The sequence below is a fragment of the Rhinatrema bivittatum genome, chromosome 3 (genome assembly GCF_901001135.1).
Source record: "Rhinatrema bivittatum chromosome 3, aRhiBiv1.1, whole genome shotgun sequence".
Classification (NCBI taxonomy): domain Eukaryota; kingdom Metazoa; phylum Chordata; class Amphibia; order Gymnophiona; family Rhinatrematidae; genus Rhinatrema; species Rhinatrema bivittatum.
The window spans coordinates 477,823,470-477,844,645 of NC_042617.1; positions in this window are offsets into that span (position 1 = coordinate 477,823,470).

Sequence of the window (21,176 nt, forward strand, 5' to 3'; positions counted from 1 at the left end):
GGAGGCTTCGGGAAGTACAAACAGCACCAGCGTACAAACAGCACCAGCACTTGATCCCCAGTCACAGGAGTACCAAGTGCTTCCGTCCATCGGCCCGCCAAATGAGACGTTCTGTCAAGGCTACGAAGTTTCTGCCCCACAGTCTTCCAACCCGTGATAGTGTTGGTAAGGTACGCCGTATCAAAGAAAGCGTTGGCAAACTTGACTTCCGCTACCAGTTCGGCAGTAGTCCACTTATAAGAACGGATGTAATGTCTGGCTTGGAGGAAGGCATAGAACTGCTTCGTCGGGAGATTATAAGTCCGCTGTAATGTGGCAAAGTCCAACAATTGGCATACATCAGCATCATACATGTGATAAAGAAATAGTAAACCGTTATTTGCCCAAGAGTGAAAAGGTGCCCCACTGTCTTGACCCGGCAAGAAATCCAAATTCCCTACCAAGGGAAGGAGTAAAGACCGAGTCCCAGGGCACGGATACAACCGTCTCCACCAGGACCATGCCTTAATGCATGGGTGTAAAAAGACCGTGGGGTAAGGTACAGCAGCACGGTCCACTGCACGAGATTGTAAAATGCTCACAGGAGAAAAAGGGGCTGACATGCACACTAGCATGCCCGCCGCGCAAAACTGATAAGTACCTGTCAGCCATTCTCCTATGAACCGCAACTGACAGGCCACATTATACAGGCGAAAATCGGGCATGTTAAACCCTCCCCGCTCCCTCGGCAACTCCAAGGCAGAGTAGGGCAATCGCACACGTTTCCCCCGCCACAAAAACTTTTGGATACTGGAGCGTAAGCGCCTTATATCCAGCCCTGTCAGCCAACAAGGAATCATGTGAAGTACATACAGTAATTTAGGCACCACTACCATTTTTATCAACGCACACCTACCAAAAAGCGATAAGGGGAGGGATATCCATGAGGTTAGTTGAGTACATAGCTTCTCTATACAGGTAGTGATATTTAAAGCATACAGTTTCTTCAGATCCCTGGGAACCCAGATCCCCAAATACTTCAGCCTGGCCGGAGCCCATTTAAAAGGGAAAGCCCCCCCCCCAGGTGGTCGGCAAGCTGTCACTAAGGGCCAACGCCTCCGACTTAGAGTAATTAATACGCAAGCCAGCAACCAGATAAAACTGGTCAAATAACTGGACAATCACGGGGACACTATCTCGTGGCTTGCCAACAAACAACAGAACATCATCAGCAAAGAGTGCGATCTTCAGGGGATACCCACCCACACTGATGCCACATACCGCCCTATCGCCCCGTAAACAAATGGCCAAAGGCTCCAAGGCCAGAACAAACAGCAGGGGAGACAGGCCAGAACAAACAGCAGGGGAGACAGGGGCTGGTTTTAAATGATGAGTTTTAGATTAAAGTTCCACCTACATTTCTTTGTTTAATGTGTACATTTTGGAGCTTTCCTTTATGGATTAGCCATTTTCTCCTCTTTGTTAGCTTTTATCTTGTGTTTTTAATTTGTATTATGCTGTTGATGTTGGGGGATTCTTCTCTGAGTGATTCTTCTGGGTTTTAGGTTTATGGTGAATTTCAGATGCTATTTATTTTGATATCTGCTTTGATTTCCTTTCTACTGCTTTTCAACATATCGTTCAGAACGTGTATTGCTGTTTTTGAATTGTGTTGTTCTTTTATACTCTTATTTTATGTGATAATATATTCAATTTACTTTTTACCTCACCGTCAACATTCAGAAAGGTGTGTCACAAATCTAATAAATAAATCAGAAATAGGCTGAGGTAGTCTTTTTTTTTTTTTTCTGTGTGTCTGGTTGCCCTCCAGATCATGCAAAACATGCAAGTCAGGCACCTCCTGTTTCAAAATATTCTAGTTCCAAGTGGCACTTTGTAGACCTACCAAATTTATTTATTTATTTTTTATTTTTTTATACCGACATTCCTGTAAGGACTACAAATCACACCGGTTTACAAAGAACAAAACATCACAATTGAGCGTTACATAGAACAAAGTGAGAGACAAGTAAATACAAGGATAACCGGGAATGCGAACTTGCCCGTTGAAATAACATAACTGAAAATAATTAATCAAAATAAATACTTCCATGGGAAACTTAATAAATACTTAATAAGCCTAATTGAACAAGTTTCAGAAACAGAAATGAGAGTCAGTTCAAGAGGGAAAATGGTGTGGAAGGAGTTTTGACACATTAACAATAGAACTCGATGAGGGTACGAATCTTCAAACAGGCATAGATAGGACAGGAACTGAAGTTGAGTACATGGGTATGTAAGGTCAATTTGGGGATTACCTTCATGAGTGAGAACTTGCTTAAGGTAGGATCATTAGTTAAGAAACAATGATCCCGGAAACAAGGAGACAAAAGTACAGACATAATGCAATGAGATGGTCAGGCGGACCTGAAATAGGAATAGAAGTCATCATTCTGGGAATGCTAGTTTGAAGAGCCATGTTTTAAGTTTTTTTTTGAATGACAGAGGACATGGATCTTGTTGGAGTTCCGGAGGGAGTGCGTTCCATTATGGGGGACCTGATGTAGATAAGGCTCATTTCCTTAAGGATGTTTTTGCTGGGGGGGGGGGGGGGGCTTATAAGGTGCCTTGATAGGCTCTTCTAATCGGTCTGATGGAGTTATGAAGACGTAGTTGGATGGTAAGTTCATGGGGGAGAGATTGTGTAAGGCTTTGTGGATTATAGTAAGGACTTTATAGAGAATTCTGTATTTGATGGGAAGCCAATGGAGGTTATAGAGGATAGGGGAGATGTGATCTCTTTTTTTTTGTGCTCATCAGAATCCTGGCAGCTGAGTTCTGCAGCATTTGTAGGGTTTGATGGTGTTTGCAGGAAGGCTGAGAAGCAGAGAGTTGCAATAGTCGATTTTTGAGAAGATGATGGATTGAAGTACCAAGCGGAAGTCGTGAAAGTGTAGGAGGGGTTTCAGTTTTTTTAGGACTTGCAGTTTAAAGAAGCATTCCTTAGTGGTGTTGTTTACAAATTTTTTAAGGTTAAGATGGTTATCCAAGATCACTCCAAGATCTCTTACATGGGGCGAGTGATTAAGGTTCACAGACTGCAAGGAGATTGGAGAGTTGAGAAGAAGGTTGTTGTCATCTTGGGATATAATGAGGATTTCAGTCTTGTTGGTATTGAGAACAAGATTGAGACTGGAGAGGAGTGTGTTAATTGACTGGAGGCAGCTATTCCAGAAACTAAAGGTTTTCTGTAGAGATTCAGTGATCGGAATGAGAATTTGTATGTCGTCGACATAGAGATAATGTGTAATCTTTAGCTTAGAGAGTAGGTAGCAGAGAGGTAGAAGGTAAATGTTGAAAAGGGTTGGTGAGAGGGAAGATCCTTGTGGGACTCTCAAGTTGGAGCTTACTGGATGAGATTCTTTATTGTTAATTTTTACCTTGAAAGATCTGTGGCAAAGGAAGGATTTGAACCAGCTGAGTGCTGTGCCTGAGATGCCTATGTCTGCCAGACAGTCTAAGAGGATTGCATGGTTGATGGTTTCGAAGGCCGCAGAGAGATCTAAAAGAGCCAGAAGATATGGTTGTCTTTTATCCATTTTCATGATAATAGAGTCTGTGAGAGAGATTAGAAGGGATTCTGTGGTGAGAGATTTACGGAATCCAAATTGAGATGGCGCTAGGATTTTGTGTTCCTCCAAGTATTCCAAAAGTTGTTTATTGACAATTTTCTCCATGAGTTTGGCAATGAGTGGCAGGTTGGCAATAGGACGGAAATTTGCAGGGTCAGCTGTCGAGAGGTTTGGTTTTTTTAAAAGAGGTTTTAAGATGGCACACTTTAGAGTGTCTGGGACTAGTCCCTGAGTTAGTGAGCAGTTGATGATTTCTGCAATAGGTTTGGCAATGATGTTTGGGATAGAGAAGAGAAGGTTCGAGGGAATGGTATCCAAGGGGTGGGAAGAGGGTTTGAGTTTCTTAAGGATATTTTCTATCTCAAGTGAAGAAGCAGTCTCAAAGACTTCTAGCGATGTGGGTTGTTGAGGTGAGTGTGTGATGGGGGATTGGAAGAAGAGAGAGGGTTAATAAGTTTGATGATTTTGTTCTCAAAGTAGTTGGCAAGTTCAGTGGCTTTGCTGAGTGCTTGGTCGTCCGGAAATGTTGGTGGGGTAGGTTTGGTGAGGGCCAAGACATAAGAGAACAACGCTTTAGAGTCAAAGAAGAAGTGGTGGATTTTTTTAGCGAAAACATTTTCTTTGTTCTGTGAATGGTATTTCTATAGGCGTTTAGAGTAGATTTGTAGACAGCCAGAGTTGAAGCAGAGGGGTTTTCTCGCCATCTATGTTCTTTCCTTCTGAGGTCTTGTTTGAGGGACTTCAGTTCCGGTGTGAACCATGGTTTTCTGTTGTCCGAGGAAGGGTGGAGCACTTTCGTGGATAGAGGGCAGGTTACCTCTGCTACTTTGTTGGTGATTTTAAACCAGGATGTGGTGGCGGCAGTTGCGTCTGAAAGGTCAAGTTGTGTCAATTCCTTGGAGAGATGGTTACTTAGGAGATCCGATGAGCAAGGTTTTCTAAATTGGACTGTGATTTTGGGGAAGGAAAGAGGAGGAGGGTCTAAGATCTTGAGGACTGTAGTGATGATCTGGTGGTCCAACCAAGGGACTGGAGAACAGGTGGGTTTGGAAGAGAGGGAGATGCCTTCATTAATGAAGATTAAGTCTAATGTATGGCCCGCTTTAAGAGTGGGGCTATTGACAATTTGTTTGAATCCCATGTAGCTGAGAGTAGATAGGAGAGTCTCACAATTGGGGGAGAGCGGCGATATATCCACATGTAAGTTAAAGTCACCCATTATTATTGCTGGAGTATCAGGTATGAGATACCCCTGTGGATAGCTTTTGTGAGCTATACTCCCTTTTTCAGACCAGTGAATGCTGAGCTAGAGAAGATATTGCCTGAATATAAAAGTAAAAGTACATTTTTGGTTGGATTACAATAGTAGAGACTATTTGAAGATTACAAATGGATTACATGAACAGATAAGGGAGAAATATGGATGTGGATAGGATGCCCATCCATCCATTGCACTTATTAAAGTTCATTTGTCTATTTATTTATTTATTTTATTTATATTTCATCTTTCAGCCACATCAAAGTGGATTGCCAGCAGGTACTGTAGGTTATTTTCCTATTGCCAGACAGCTCACAATCTAAGGAGTTAATTTACTAAGGTCTTTCTGTCATTCTGTGTCTTTGGGAAAAACCCTCAGTAAATGACCCCCTTTACCTGTTTGCTTGCATGTGTAAGGGATCATGAAAGGACTCGAGGTCTTGGCTGCAAGAAAATGTCAGGTGACATGTGAGAAACAAATGGACAAGGGAAGCAAAAGTAACCCCAAACATACAATGGTTTGGAAAAAAGAGAGGGGGCTAAGTTATAGGAATGCAAGACTTATGAAGACAGTCGCTCCCTGTGACATAGTGAGGGCAAAGGCGATTGGCGCCATTTTGAAACCTCCAGCACCGGCACCGAGGGTATGATTGAAGGGATGGCTCCCGGACCCCCCGCTACACCACCAGGTACATGTAAAAGGTTTTTGGGGGGGTCGGGAGGGTGGGAGAAGCAAAGGGGTAATTTGTAAAGGGTTGGGTGGGTTTTTTTTTATCGTGCCATCGGCGCCGTTTTTATCAGTGGTAGCCAAAAGGGCGCCGATGGCCCAAGAGCGGGAGATCGCGCCGGGACCCACCCCCCCCCCCACCCCCCACTGGACCACCAGGTAATTTAACATTTTGGGGGGGTTCGGGAGGGTGGGAGAGCAAAGGGGTCATTTGTAAAGGGTCGGGGTGGGGGTTTTTTTATCTGCTCAGGCCTCACTAAAAAATTAACAATGTGAATTGGAATCGGATCCGATTCCAAGTCACATCTCTAACGATCCGATTTTTTTCTCCCACCATCCGAACCTGATCGTTAAAACGATCGGGCACACGATTCACATCTCTAGTAACAAGTACCTGTAAGTACCCAAATATTAAATAGATCTCAAACTATTATTCCTTATTGATTAATAGCAGTTAAAGGATTTTTCTTCTAGGAACTTATCCAAACCTTTTTTAAACCCAGTTACACTAACTGCTATATCCACATCCTCTGGCAATAAATTCTAGAGCTTAACTATGCACTGAGTGAAAAATAATTTTCTTCAATTTAAGAACATAAGAACATGCCATACTGAGTCAAACAAAGGGTCCATCAAGCCCAGCATCCTGTTTCCAACAGTGGCCAATCCAGGCCTTAAGAACCTGGCAAGTACCCAAAAACTAAGTCTATTCCATGTTACTGTTGCTAGTAATAGCAGTGGCTATTTTCTACGTCAACTTAATTAATAGCAAGTAATGGACTTCTCCTCCAAGAACTTATCCAATCCTTTTTAAACACAGCTGCACTAACTGCACTAACCACATCCTCTGGCAACAAATTCCAGAGTTTAATTGTGTGTTGAGTGAAAAAGAACTTTCTCCGATTAGTTTTAAATGTGCCACATGCTAACTTCATGGAGTGCCCCCTAGTCTTTCTATTATCTGAAAGAGTAAATAACTGATTCACATTAAACCATTCTAGACCTCTCATGATTTTAAACACTTCTATCATATCCCCCCTCAGCCGTCTCTTCTCCAAGCTGAAAAGTCCTAAACCCTTTAGTCTTTTCTCATAGGGGAGCTGTTCCATTCCCTTTATCATTTTGGTTGCTCTTCTCTGTACCTTCTCCATCTCTTAGGTCCTTTGTAATAAACTGTTGAACACATATCAGTCAGTGGCCAAGGAGGTGCTGGTTATTCTGGGTCACAAGATGACTGTGACTCATGCAATTTCCCTAACCTGCTTTCATATATAGCTCCTGCAATGGGGTCTCCACTCCCAGTGAGGCTAGCTTACTCAACCCCTGACAACTGAAGTGAGGATTTTACCAGAAATTAAACAAGACCCATGCTGGTGGTTAGAGCTCTATATACTTCAAAAGGGATTTCCCCTCTGTCTACCTCCTCACCAAGTTACCTTAGCAATGGATACTAGGGATGTGAATCGTTTTTTGATGATTTAAAATATCGTCCGATATATTTTAAATCGTCAAAAATCATTAGGGCCACGATACAATACCAATTCCCCCGATTTATCGTCAAAAAATCGTAAATCGGGGGAAGGGGGAGGGCAGGAAAACCGGCACACTAAACACCCTAAAACCCACCCCCGACTCTTTAAATTAAATCCCCCACCCTCTCGAACCCCCCCCCCCAAATGCCTTAAATTACCTGGGGGTCCAGCGGCACACTAAAACACGGCACACTAAAACCCCCTAAAACCCACCCCGACCCTTTAAATTAAATCCCCCACCCTCCCAAACCCCCCCCCCCAAATGCCTTAAATTACCTCCGTAGCGGCGGTCCGAAGCTAAATCGGGGGAAGGGGGAGAGCAGGAAAACCGGCACGCTGAATCGTGTAGTCTTCAGCCGGCGCCATTTTGCAAAATGGCCGCCGCAAAATGGCGGCGGCTGAAGACTACACGATTCAGCGTGCCGGTTTTCCTGCTCTCCCCCTTCCCCCGATTTAGCTACGGACCGCCGCTACGGAGGTAATTTAAGGCATTTGGGGGGGGGGTTTGGGAGGGTGGGGGATTTAATTTAAAGGGTCGGGGTGGGTTTTAGGGGGTTTTAGTGTGCCGTGTTTTAGTGTGCCGCTGGACCCCCAGGTAATTTAAGTCATTTGGGGGGGGGGTTCGAGAGGGTGGGGGATTTAATTTAAAGGGTCGGGGGTGGGTTTTAGGTGGTTTTAGTGTGCCGGCTCACGGTTTTAACGATTTTCACGATACTTTACACACCCAAACGGCAACAATACGATTCCCTCCCCCTCCCAGCCGAAATCGATCATTAAGATGATCGAGGACACGATTCACATCTCTAATGGATACTCCCACAAAAGGATGGGGGTCCCACATGGGGCTCTTTCAAATTCAAGGAACATGGCCATTCATAGAAAAACAATTTCAAATCAACCTCCTAAAATTGAGGATAATCAGGTATGCTTTAATAACATTCACTCATTTCTTCCAGGGAAAGCACAATCTCATTCAAACTGACAACCAAATAACCATGTACTACATGAACAAAACAGGGAGCAAAGGATTATGGACTCTTTGCCAAGAAGCAATAAAGAGATGAGAATGAGCATGCAGACATCAAGCCCTTCTGTAAGCAACTTACCTTCCAGGGATCTCCAACATGTTGGCAGATCACCTCAGCAGAATTTTTCAAATGGTCTCTACAGCAATCAACAGCTGACAAACTGTTTAGGCAATGGGGACTTTGAGCAAGCAACCTGTTTTCCTCAGAGCCAAACAAAAAAACTAGAAAAGGTTTGCTCCATTCTTCCCAGCAAACTCAGATCTGCACAGGATGCTTTCCTGCTCAGTTGGAATACACATCTCTTGTATGCTTTCCCACCAATATCACTGATAGCCAGAATGGTACAAAAGTTGCTCAAAGACTTGTCCCATCTGCTGCTCATAGCTCCACCATGACCCAGGCATGTTTGGTTTGTGTATCTAGGACAGCTGTCCAGTAGTTCTCCGATCTCTCTCAGCTAAGACTCATCCTTATTAACTCAAGAATAAGGACATCTGTTTCTTCTGCACCTTCTCTCCATAAACTTGACAGCTTGGATGTTGAGCACTCAGTAGTGATCAAATTGCCTTTACCCAAGGAGGTTAAGGACATTCTAGTGCCTGCCAGAAAACCATTGATTAGAAAAGCCTATGATTTTAAATGGAAAAGGTTCTTTACATAGTGTCAATACAAAACCTTGGATCTCTTTGCATGTGAACCCCAGTTACTGAATTATTTGCTCATTCTTTCTGCTTCAGGTCTTAGCACATCATCAATAAAAGTACATCTCAGTAACATAGCAGCTTACCATACTCAATTTGAGGGTAGGCCGCTTTTGAATGAATAACACTGGCTCCCCATCAGGAAAAGGGAACATTCAAGATCATGGCCTTGATATATAAGGTGGCCTGAGATGAGGGAGAAATATATCTATTAATAAGGAGATATGTACGTAATTTACAATGAGCACAAGGTACTCTATTTATTGTAAATTGCACAATCGTACCCAAAAAGTAAAATACTTATTCCAAGATCAATATAAGACAAAACAAATTGAGAAATTTCAAGATATTTCAGGTAAGTGTTGCTAGCATTTTCTTGGACAATATTAACTTATTTTGCTTATCTATTGCTCATTTTTGGCATACAGTTTATGTGGTGAATACAAGTAGCAATCTGATACAATTTAAGATTGCTTATTTTATGTACATTTCAATAAAGCAAAAATGTGGACCTATTTATGGTTGCCAGCATACACATGATTGGTATTAGCTGACTTAGTGGCAGTCCTACATATACTCATAGTTTTAAGAGAGATTTATGTTCTTTTGTTTGGCTCTGTTTGTTGTTCCAGTGGTGGAAGAGATCAGAAGAGCAACTTTTCAAAGTAGAATGTTTTCAATGTTTGGGCCAATGCTCTGGAACTCAGCACCATTAGAAATCAGGTTGGAAACTAATTATCTATTGTTCAGAAAGAAAGTGAAGGCATGGTTACATCCAAGAGAATAACAAGGTTAGATTGCTTAATGTTTTATTGAATAATAATGTATCACTTTTATAATTATTTTATGATTTTATGTTGATGTTGTGAACTGCTCTGAGCAGTATTTTTTCTGAATACGTGGTATAAAAAAGCCTGGAAATTAAAAAATTAATTAAATAAATGAGCCTATCTCAATTTATCTGTTAGTATCCAAAATCATGAAAGGCTTATGGCATACTAAACTTCCAGTTATAAAACCACCTGTTCCCTGGGATATAAACTTGGTTCTAAGCCCAGTTTATGAAGTTGTGATATGAACCACTGGAGTTGACTTATATCAAATTCCTAATGTGGAATAATATTCTTGATAGCAGTAATGAGCTTCAGGCTTTAGTTCATTATCCATCTCATACACAATTCTTCCACAATAGAGTAGTGCTCTGCACCCACCCAAAATTTCTACCAAAGGTAGCATCAGCTTTTCATATTAATCAAGCCATCATGTTACCTACATTCGTCCTACACATGAGGGCAAGAAAGCCCTTCAACCAGTTTATATGGCTGTGGCAAGGTCAGGTTGGCACTATTCTGGAAAAAGGCATTGATCAGGCTGGGTAAGAGGTAAACCTGTCCCCGACACAGGAGCCAGTTCAAAGTAGGGGGGGGGGGGTGTCCTGTAGAGGGCTGAGGTGGGGGAGGGAGTGGTGGGCACGGAACTGCATTTTTATTTTTGGGAGGCCAGGGGTGGGGGGCTGGGTGGTTGTTCACTTCGGAGGGGCCAGGGGTGGGGGGGCTTAGACTTTGGGGGGGGGGGGCAGTCACCACTACATGCATATTTGAACTTATTTTTCAATTGTGGGGGAGTCGGGGCTGCCTTAACTGGAGGCCCCAGGCTGGAACGGGGATAAGCACTGACCTCGGCTCAACCTCCCTGTTTGGCTGCGGTTTTGGTTTATTGTTTTTTTCAGCCATTTTAAATGTTGCATTAGGGTCCCTGACCTCCTGCTACACATCTAACACTTCCCTAGGAGATGCTGTTATTTTATTGCAGCTGACCATCTTCTCGATCGGGCGTGATAAAATACTTGTATCAAATTGCCTATTAATGGCCTTCTTTTCATGCATTTGCATTATTCATGAATGAAAAATAAATGCAAAGAAGGTCATTGTAAAAGGGGAGGGTATATGGGCAGGGCGATGCAAAATATCACGTATATTGTGCAGCTTGACTAATGACCCAGTAAGAGAAAGAGGTCCATTCAGTGCCGCCAGATGATGTCACCCACATGTCTTAGATAATTCATACTGCTGTCTATGGAGAACTCCATTTACGATAAGAAAACTTGCTTCTCTTGATGCAAATTGGAGCGAGAAGAAAGAGTGCAACACTGAACATTGGCAAACAAGAGTACAGAGAAAAATTGTATTATGCAACCTACCATCCATTTAAAAAGTTGTTGAGCAGCTACAATGTTAAAATCTCCATTTGATTAGAAGATTTAGATTCCTTGTCCGCTTTTAACTTTTGGAAGCTGAGTTCTGTATTGTGAAAACACAGTCAGCTAGTTGAATCTTGCACACTTGCTCTGGATTGTTGCCTTAAAATCACTGCATGAAACACTTAGGTGAGATACAGGAAGAGAAAGTAATAGCTAATGAGGAGGGGAATAAGAGGTCCACTCATGTGACTGAAACAAAAAATTTAGCATTAAATAACTCTATACCCTGGTGAAGTGGGGTGTTAAATAAGCACAAATCCTGTGTAAGTAAACAAACACCTGAATAAAAGAAAAAAAATATTTGACTTGGTGCACTTGTCATGTTTCAGCCGATTTCACTTGTAGCATGTTTCTTAATTAGTTAATTGATTTTACCATGATTGATTACCAGCTCCAGAGAAAGTTGAAACTCTTCAGCTGAGGCTAATCATGTGCCTAGGGAAATTTTCTTTTTTCAGAAAGAGATAGGTTGATGCATGGGTGCAGGTTACATTTTTAAAGAAAGCAATATAGCAATTCTTGAGCTAGTTTTAACCTTTTAATTGTATAGTTTCATTCTTTTATATTAAAAAAGAAATGTGTTTGAGATTGATTCTTTACATATAGAATCATAGAAACATAGAAATGATGGCAGAAGAAGACCAAACGGCCCATCCAATCTGCCCAGCCAGTTTTGCACTTTTTTTTTCTCATACTTATCTGTTACTCTTGGCTCTTAGTAACCTTTTGGTTCTATTTCCCTTCCACCCCCACCATAATATATAAATGTATATAAAAAACATACATAAATAATGTAGAGAGCAGTGTTGGAACTGCATCTAAGTGAAGTATCTAGCTTAATTAGTTAGGGGTAGTAACCGCTGCAATAAGCAAGCTACACCCATGCTTATTTGTTTACCCAGACTATGTCAGTCCTTGTTGGTTGTTGACTGTATATAGATCCACTTTCTTCATTCCCCCTGCCACTGAAGCAGAGAGCTATGCTGGATATGCATTGAAGTGAAGTATCAGTCTTTCTCCCCTGCCGTTGAAGCAGAGAGTTATGCTGGATATGCATTGAAAGTGAAGAATCAGACTTTCTCCCCTACCTTCATGTATGATCAATGGAAAATTTCTCCCAGGAGGACAAAGATATCCCTGAAGAGAAGTTGGCAATGAAGACAAGACTTCAGTTTTATAGCCAATATTTGTTGTGAGCAGAGGTCACTCAGTCCAATATTCTGTAAGTGGACAAGTTATCTGGCTAAGTTAACTGAGTAACCTGTTCTGCCCAAAATCGGGCCAATACAGTAAAAGTCATAGGAGAGCCGGCGAGCACCCACTCTCCCGACGCACGCACAGGCTAGTGTCGTGGGCACGCGATTCAGTATTGGCCCGTATGCAAATGAGGGCTCACGGTAAAAAGAGGCGCCTCCTTTTTAACAGAAGCAGCGGCTGTCAATGGGTTTGCCAGCTGACACTCAATTTTACCAGCGTTGGGTTCAGAAAACGGACAACAGCTAAATTGAGCATCTGTCTTCCAACCCGCAGGCTTCGGGCAGATTTTTAAGTTTTTAATTTTTAATTTTTTTGGGGGGGGGGGCCTCTGTCTTAATATTGCTATGATATTAAGTTGGAGGGTGAACAGAAAAGCATTTTTTTCTGATTTTCTGCACACTGTCCCGGTGCCGGCTGAAATTAACGCCTTTGGCAGGCGTTAACTTCTGAAAGTAAAATGGCGGCTTCGCTGCACATTTTACTTTCTGTATCGTGCAGGAATGACTAATAGGCCCATCAACATGCATTTGCATGTTGCGGGCGCTATTAGTTTCGGGGGGTTGGCCGCGCGTTTTCCATGCACTATTACCCCTTACTGTATAAGGGGTAAAAATAGCGTGTCGAAAACACGCGGCCAAATGGGAGCTAACAGTGTGCTCAGCCTGAGCGCACTTTACTGCATCAGGCCGTTAGTGGCATAAACATCCTACTCAATATCCTTTATTAAAGTAATCCAGCTACAGGTAGCCGGATAACTTTAAACCTAACCAGCCAAATTTTAAATATGTCTGGTTAGATCTAAAGTTATCTGGCCTTGTGCAGTTAACTAGTTAAGTGGTTAACCAGTTAAGTGGTGATCCTGTAAATAAACTAAAAAAGTCATCGAGGGCCTCCTGGCCCATTTCCTACCCCTAGCTGGCCAAAAAGCCTTTATTAGTGCCAGCCTATTAAACCTTCCCCCTTCCTCACCAGTAAATACTAATAAAAACAACTGCCTCCCTGTCGCCCCCCACACTCCCCTCATGCCACCACCCTGTCCCTGAAGCCTGCCCCTGAAGGTCCATACCACTCTGTGTGACACAAAAAAGGAGGTTTGGGTCAGATTGGAAGATAGTGAGATGCGGACAGAAATATTCCAAAAGTATTCCCATTTCATGGGTCCTGATGAGTCAGTAAGTTCAGGTAGCCACAGCGTGTGGAGACCCTTCAAAGGCTGCGAGGAAGAGAAAGATTTGAGAAGTTTGTAGAGTCTAGAGGCAAGATGACCCAGAGAGCATTAGTCCTGATAGATAATAAACAGAAAGGGTGGATTGTCAAAGGACATACTGGGTAGAGAGATAGCACGTAGCAAACTATAAATTTGTAGCCAGGCATAAAACTGAGATGCAGGCTGCAAAAACTTCTCTTGTAATATGGAAAAAGGCAATAAAGTGCCTCTATGTGTTCCAGAGGAGAGAAACCAAATCCCCTTGCGTTACCAAGCCTGCCAATTAAGCAAATGGCCTCCCACTAAGATCAGGGGATTATGCCACAGGGGGGGTAAATTGGGAAAACTTCCAAGGGGAAGTATTGGAAGGGCAACTGTGAACAAATTCCAAAAAAGCTCAGTGCCAAGACCGCAATATAGAGTGAGAAGCATGGAGGGGGATAAGTGACATGCCCGAAAAGCTTTCAGGCGGGTAAGGGAGAAGGAGTTGCTTTTCAAGAGATAGCCATCGGGTGCGATCAGAGGGGGTAAACCAGTGTGCAAAGAGGTGATATCCAAGTTGCAGCATAAATGCATTATGATATAGGTAGAAATCTGGAAAGTTAACCCCACTAACCTTCTTATCTGCCTTTAATTTAGACAATGCAATGCGAGGAGCCTTATTGTGGCACAGGAAGCATGTTAAAAGCCTGCCCACTTGCTGGTAAAAATCTCTGAAAAAAATGGAGATCATAGAGAGCACATAGTTTACACGAGGTGCTAGCACCATTTTAATGGTGTTGAGTCTTCTCCACCAAGATAGATGCAAAGGAGACCATTGCAATGAGGTGTCTCATAACATCTGCAATATGGACAATTCACATTGGGTGATCATAGTTAAAATATCCATGTAGAATCATATGCTAAATATTTAAGGCCTTGAGTCATCTTTTGTGTAGGGTATCTAGAAAAATCAATCAGGGCTCCTAAGGAGTTTAAAGGAAGCATCTCAGTTTTATGCCAATTAATTTTATAGCCAGAAATAGCAGAGTATGAGGATATTAAAGCAAATAAGTGAGAAAGTGATGACTCAGGGTTAGCTAAAAAAAGGAGAACGTCATCTGCATATGCGGATAGTTTATAACCCTACGTTAACTCCCTCAATAGTGCTCCCTCAATAGTGCTCTCTTGCCATATAGCCAGCAGTAGTGGTTCCAAAGCCAGGTTAAACAAAAATGGAGAGAGGGGGCAGCCTTGTCGTGTACTTCTGAACAAAGAAAAATAATTAGTGGCTCAGTTATTAATATATAAGAAGGCAGACAGGGATTGATATAGAAATTGAACCCATGACAGAAAATTGCGGCCAAAACCAAACCAGCGAAGCGTATAAAAAAAAAACTCCATTCCACCGGATCGAAGGCTTTTTCCGCGTCCAGGGAAAGAGCCACTATGGGTGTGTTGGCTAAGAGGACTTGTTCTTGAATATGAAGAAAAAGGTGTATATTATTGGCAATGAGTTGATTCTTGATAAAACCAGATTGATCAGAGTATATAAGGGAACACATAATATGGATAGCCTAGTAGCCAAAAGTTGTGCAAAAAAGAAGTAGGCGAAGGTGATACCATGTGAGACTTTTCAAGGAATGTGACTTCCACATGCAGGGTGTTTAAGGCAGCTCACTAAGCTTTCTTTTGTCTGATATTAAAACTGATGATTTCGCCTCATATAGTAGCTTTGAAAGCAGCCCACACCGAAGAAGCAGAGACATCAGAGATGTTGTTTGTTTAGAAAATATTCTGATAGTTTGATCTTAATTAATTCCAAAAAAGATATATCAGACAGCAGTGCCGAATTAAAATGCCACTGGCGATCCACTTGTACAATAGATAACAGGCGATACGTGATTGTCACCGCAGTATGGTCAGCTCCCAGGATGGGGTAGATGGTGGCAGACTGTAGCGAAGGTATATTCATGTGGGAGATTAGAAAGTAATCGATTCTTGAATATGATGAATGAGGAAAGGAGTAGAATGTAAAGTCTTTATCTGTTTGGTGTGTTATTCACCAGGGATCTGATAATCCAAAAGAAGCCAAAGGTTATTTAAGGCTTTGCAGGATTTAGATATAGTAGGCTTGATGGTCGACTGTTTGTTAAAATTGGGTCCAAAGGTTGATTGAAGTCTCCTCCGACAATGTAATTTGAAGAATCTGTGTCCAGAAACTGTGCAAAAACTGTATGAAAAAAGTCAAGGTTGTCCGTATTTGGAGCATATAGATTAAAAGATTCTTTGTTGACTGTGATCTGTGCTGAAACCCACTGGCCCTCCAAGTCCGAGATATGATGGGTTATCCATGTCCCCAGATTATTATCAAACAAAATGGCCATCCCTCTCTTTTTTGTGTATAGCAGGGCTGTAAAGAACTTGTCCAACCCACTGTTGCTTCAATTTAAACTATTCAGAGGGGAAGAGATGAGTCTCTTGCATGGAGACTTGCCAAAAGTCTACCTTTGCCCTAACTATGTGACATATGAGGGCAAAGGCTAGCGCCGGCGCCATTTTGAATACTGGCAATACGGCCCGAGTGCAGGAGGTCACTCCCAGACCCCCGCTGGACTTTAGGCAAGTCTTGTGGGGGTCAGGAGGCCCCCCCCAAACTGGCCAAAAGTCCCTGGGGGTCCAGCGGGGGTCTGGGTGCGATCTCCTGCACTCATGCCGTCGGGTGCCAGGAACCAAAATGGCGCCAATAGCCTTGCCCTTACTATGTCACAGGGGTTACCAGTGCCATTGGTCAGCCCCTGTCACATGGTAGGAGCACAAGATGGCACCAGCCATCCAGTGCTCCTACCATGTGACAGGATCCGGCCAATGGCACGGATACCCTGTCACAAGGTAAGGGCAAAGGATGGCCCGGTAGCCGGAGGACGGCCCGGAGCGGGAGATTGTGGGAGATCGCTCCCGGGATCCCCACTGGAGCACCAGGTACCTGTAAAAAGGTTTTGGGGGGGGGTCGGGAGGGTGGGGGAAGCTAAGGGGTTACTTTTAAAGGGTTGGGTGGGTTTAGGGGTTATTTTTGTGTGTCGTTTTTTCTGCCCTCCCCCAAAATGATAAGGGAAGCCCCACGATCAATATCGTGGGGTTTTCTTATTGTTTTCAGAGAGCCCCCGATTGCTGATGATTTTGAAAATATCGACGATATTTTCAATCGTCCGAAGCCCGATTCACATCCCTATTGTTTATATTGTAAGTACGAGAAGGCATTGTAATCAAGAATCATCACCTTGCCTCCTGGTCTCAGGTGTAGAAACCGCGTGATGATTATTTTAACTCCTTAGAAGTGGCTGTTAATAGCACAACTCCTAGTTCATTGTAGCTCCTTACTTGAGTGTACTTTTGTATTTCTTATGGCAGAATTGTATTGTTTATTTTCTGTATTGTTTTTTGTTATTTTATTCTTATAGTTTTGTCTTGTCCTTTATTGTTTTTTGTATTCCAGTTTGTTATAAGAACATAAGAACATGCCATACTGGGTCAGACTAAGGATCCATCAAGCCCAGCATCCTGTTTCCAACAGTTGCCAATCCTGGCCCTACTTGATATCTCCGCAGCCTTTGATACTGTTAACCATGATATACTAATCAGACGCCTTACAGAAATCGGCATTACTGGATCAGCCCTTCACTGGTTCACCTCCAACCTAGAGAACAACCTATAGTCAAAACTGGAAATTCCGAATCTACTCCCTCGCAACTTACCCAAGGCATCCCCCAAGGGTCCTCCCTTTCATCCACACTCTTTAATATTTACCTCCTTCCCCTCTGCCAGCTCCTCACAGATCTTGGCCTACCACACTTCATATACTCAGACGATGTCCAAATCCTAATTCCCATCCAGGATTCCCTATCCAAGTCTATTAAAACCTGGGAGAACTACCTCAGTGCAATAAACCTCCTCCTCACCAACCTCCACCTAGCCTTGAACGCTGCAAAAACTGAACTCATCATTGTCGCTCAACATAAAATCACCAAGCATCCCTCTGACATGAACCCCTCCACACTTCCAAATTATTTCCAACAACATGCACGTATCCTAGGCGTCACCATAGATAGCCAACTAAACCTGAAAAAAATGTATCAACACAACTATAAAAGATTCCTTCTTCAAATTCCATGTCCTCAAAAAACTTAAACCACTCCTCCACTTTAAAGATTTCAGCACGGTCCTTCAAGCTATGATCCTGACAAAACTGGATTACTGTAATTCCCTACTCCTAGGCCTCCCTGCCTCTTCCATAAAACCTTTACAAATCCTTCAAAATGCAGCAGCCAGAGTACTAACCAACACTCGGAAAACTGACCACATTACTCCAATACTTAAGGAACTACACTGGCTTCTGATTGCCTCCCGCATCATCTATAAAAACCTCTTTATCATACATAAAACCATTCACAACAGCAACATACACTGGTTTGACAACTCCTTCCACTTCCAGGCCTCCAATCGCCCCACCAAAACAGCATATAAAGGCTCCCAAGACCTCCCCCAAGACCTATTGCCTGACATCCACAAAAGAGCGAGCCTTCTCTATCACAGGACCCACCCTCTGGAACTCCATGCCGCCAGACCTTCAACTTGAGCCATGCACCCAAAATTAAAAAAAAAAAGCTAAAAACATGGCTTTTTAAACAAGCATTCCCAGATTTAGCTTTCGCACCTTCAGCATTTACATCTTTATGCGCAACTTCCCCTACCACACAGCCTTCCCTCCCTTTCTCATCCCTCCCCTTTTTGCACCCCTCCTATTCCCCTCCCAACACCCATTGCACTCCCATCTCCTCCCAGCGCTTCGCCCTGGATCTCTACATGCCATGTCTCTTCCTCCACTCCAGTCCCCCCCTGCCCCCCGTATACCAGCAAAATATCTTCCGCCGCCACTTGTAATTTATACTTGCAATGCTAGTTCCTCCCTATTTTCCCCCCTGCCACCCTATACCAGCAAACCTTCTGCCGCTGCTATTTGTAATTAATAGTTGCTACCTGTAATTTATAGTTGCAGTGCTCGTTCCACCCTATTTTCCCCCGTTCCCCCTATACCAGCAAAACTTCTGCCGCCTCTACCTTAAATAATAGTTACATTGTTCTTGTTCTAAGCTCTTCTTATCCCTGCCCCAGTTGTGCCTCTCCCTGTTCAATGTATTTTTGTTGCAAGTTATATGTAAACCGATATGATGTTCCCACAAATATTGGTATGTAAAAACGTTTAAAATTAAATAAATAAATACCTGGCAAGTACCCAAAAACTAAGTCTATTCCATGCTACTGATGCTAGTCATAGCAGTGGCTATTTTCTAAGTCAACTTGATTAATAACAGGTAATGGACTTCTCCTCCAAGAACTTATCTAAACATTTTTAAACCCAGCAACACTAACTGCACTAACCACATCCCCTGGCAACAAATTCCAGAGTTTAATTGTGCGTTGAGTAAACCAAAAAAATAAAATAGGTTAGTTAGGGTAGGTTTAGGGGTCAGAGATTAGAGGAGAAAAGGGAGGAATAATAGGTAGGGGGATAGGAAACTTCCCTCCCAGTCCATTCCTTAATTGTAGTGGTCTGGGAGAGAAATGGGATAGGCCCGATCGCGTCACTATGCATTTTTTACTGTAATCCCCCCTTGTGTGCACAAGATGCCACCTGCCCACACATGTGCCTGCCGCTATTAAAATTGGGCCTGCATATGCGCACGGGAATCACATTTTATAACATGCATGGGGCAATGCACTTATAGATGCACGAGCGGGCCTTTGAAAATCTACCCCTTATTGAAAAAGTAACCTGAACACCACCATGAACAGTAGACTACTAGGTGAACAGATTATGCAAAACTGCTTGAATAAATTATTAACTGTCGTTTTTTGATAAATTGTCCAGAGAATAATGGGATCTGAAGGTGTGCACTGAAAACCAAGGTGCAGCTTTGCAGATGTCTTCAAAAGGCACTGTTCACAGATGAGCCACTGATGCAGCCATGTCTCTCAGTTGAAGAACCTTGATAGAATCTGTAATCTGGAGGTCTGTTGGTACATAACAATGAAACATTTATCTTCGGGTCCTATTAGAAATTAAGGGCATCAGGGAGCAAATGGGGGGTCTGGTGTGTCCAGATATAAGCCTTGTTCTATAGCCTTAATGGAGACATTGATCTTGTAATTGGCAGAGGTAAGTAAAGCACATCTCCTTCTGGTCCTGATAGCCTTTGTAAATGTATATAAGATAATTTAGTAAAAGTTGTTTTGGAAGCACAATGACCCAGTGCATCAATGATGCAGAAGCTTGATCCAACAATTGCAGAATTGAAGGAAAGTGCATCAATGGCATCAAGGCTCGATGCTTTCAGTGCTCCAGTGCTCGATTCATCAAGTGCTCCATAGCCAGATGCTATTGAGTGGAGCTGTTAGGGTCGATGCTGCATGCTTCGACAGCACTAGGAGTCAATGCATCAGTGAGTGATGCATTTGATGCATCAACAGTGCCATGGGCTGATACTTCTTCAGTGCAGGGTATGCCACCGGGTCAAAATAATGGTGCTTCTTCATTTTACTAGCCCCCAAGCTCCTACAAAGCCAGCAACAAGCTTCACTCGGAGAAGATGGAGGACCCTGAGGGTGCTCCAACAAGGGAAGGAAGGTTTCTCAAGGAATTCCTGCTCAACTTAGCACCGAGGAAACCTGACAAGGTTCTGCTCTGGGAGGAAGAGTGGTTGCAGCTCCTCAGAGACATATGCAGCTCATCCATCTTCCAGGCCCTAGAATTTTGAGAGCATGGAGACAGCCAGCCACAATAATAGCAGCTGATATGGTCATGATTTGGTCCTAGGCTCCAGTAACAAATGTCGTGACCATCTGTTATGGACATGTTTCTCAAATCAAAAAGAATATAGCACTCCAAAATGTTTAAAATCATTATAGCAAAGAGTTCATCTAATATATACGGATTAAGGTACGTGGACCAATGATTATGTATTTACTAGCTGAACAAAGTAGCAATTTGGTGTGATAATATTGGTCCTTTCCTAGTCTTATGACAATCCTTCTCCATGTACATTAAGGGGGTCCATATTCAATAGGACGTTTAGTGGACAAGCCATAAGGCTACAGTTAGCCAGATTACTTGTCCTATATATTCAGCAGGAGAAATGTTTTGCTGAACATACTAGACTAAAGTTATCCAACTACATATAGCCAGATAACAAAAAAGCCTAACCAGGTAGGTTTTTAGTTTCTTGGCCTTCTGTGACAGAGGAGCACTGGAGGGTCCCTCTCTCCCAGCTCTGATCTAAACGGTATCAGGGGGTACTGGGGAGGGATGGGAGTAAGCACTCCTATTATTCCTTGTGTGTCAGTAGATAGGGGGGCAGGAAGGGAGGCAGCCTGAGCATCTATAATGAAAAATAGGGACTGGAGATGGTATACAATGCCAGCCAATTCTAACTCTTAAGAAAGGTTGGAGGGGGTTAGGTGAGTACAGCCTGAGGGGTTGATTTTAAAAGGTGAGCGTGGGAGTAGATTTGTTCGCGCTGGCTTGCGCGAACAAATCTACTCCCGATTTTATAACATGT